Genomic DNA, 1,743 nt, shown 5'->3' on the forward strand with positions numbered 1-1,743 from the left:
GTGAGGTTTAAAATTTTACATGAAAACTGACCAGTTCTAACCAGTTTAATCCAGATCTGACAGGTAGATTGTTTACACCACGTGATCAATTTACCTTTTGAGGTTAACCTTGATGATTGGATTTAATCGATGTACATGATTCTTTTGTGTTTTAATTAATTAAGAGATCATAATTTTAATAACAGACTTGTGAGGGACAAGCAGACATTTGTTAATGAACGCCAGTCTCGAGTCAAAATAATTTGCCTGTTGGAAATTAATTGTGGAGTTACTTCCCCTGATTTTGCTTATCACAAATAAATGCTCCTCAAATATAATTTCTCATTGAAAATAAAAATAAATTACAAATTGAATGCAAAATTATATTAGAATGTTACATTAAGGATAAAAACTTTCTTAGAACATACCAACAAAAATGTTTTGAAAATTATTTTTGAGAATCATACTTTTATTGATGCACAGACATATTATATTAAATTAGTAGATTTTTCAATTTTTTATTAATATGACTGTGCATAGGCTGACAAGCCCGCTGCCAAAATTACAATATAATCCAAAGCAGGGCTACAGCTAAAGATGAACTAGTGGATAGATATATTTATATAAGTACTGTTCATGTCTGAACAAAGTATTAACTATAAAAATAATTTGTAGTTGTTTAAAAGAATCAGGTCTAAAACTATGGAAAATAGTTTTAATCTACTGAAGGTTCTGTATCAAAATTTAATCTTGTTCAAAGTTAATTGTTATGGTGAAATCTAACATGGGGAATGTGTAGTGTCACTACAAGTATCAGGACAAAATGCCTTGATCAAAAAATATAAGAAGTGACTTTAGTTTAAAGACTAATTGTGCTTTCATTTATCTATTCTTCAAAGATATTAAAGTATACAAACTGTTTATTGATTTACTTTTTCTACCAATAATTTTCTGACCCAAAGTCCATACAACACAGTACCACAGTTCACAAAACAAAGGCAAAAAGGTAATGACAAAAACTAACAAGAAAAAAATAAGCGACGCAACGTGACACAAAATATTGTAAAATTCATTTCGTCACGCGTTACCCTGGTGCTATCAAAAAATCCTGGGGAGAACACTGATATTCACTTTTACTACCAACCAATCTTTACCATTCAGTGATAACAAGCACTTTATTTTACATTTTAATATTTTATGATGTATTTAAAAGAGTAGTTATTGTTGCAAACTCCATTAGAAATTTGAATTGATATCAGTTTTGGAAAAAGGGAAACGGGGATGTGAAAAAAGGGGGGGGGTTTAAATTTTTCTCATTTCAGATTTCATAAATAAAAAGAAAATTTCTTCAAACATTTTTTTTGAGAGGATTAATATTCAACAGCATAGTGAATTGCTCAAAGGCAAAAAAAAACTTTTAAGTTCATTAGACCACATTCATTCTGTGTCAGAAACCTATGCTGTGTCAACTATTTAATTTTAGATTTAAATAAGTTTGAAGAAGAAATCTTTAATTGATTTGTAAAATCTTGACATTTGTTTTGTGTAAAAAAAAACATGTAATGTCAAAAATTTGATCACAAACCAAATTCAGAGCTGTATCACGCTTGAATGTTTTGTCCATACTTGCCCCAACTGTTCAGGGTTCGACCTCTGCGGTCGTATAAAGCTGCGCCCTGCGGAGCACCTGGTTTCTATTTATAGCAAACCAAGAATATTCCACCTTTAAAATATAAAATTAAACCCAAGCATAATACAAAGAAA

The sequence above is a fragment of the Mytilus galloprovincialis genome, chromosome 12 (genome assembly GCF_965363235.1).
Source record: "Mytilus galloprovincialis chromosome 12, xbMytGall1.hap1.1, whole genome shotgun sequence".
Lineage (NCBI taxonomy): Eukaryota > Metazoa > Mollusca > Bivalvia > Mytilida > Mytilidae > Mytilus > Mytilus galloprovincialis.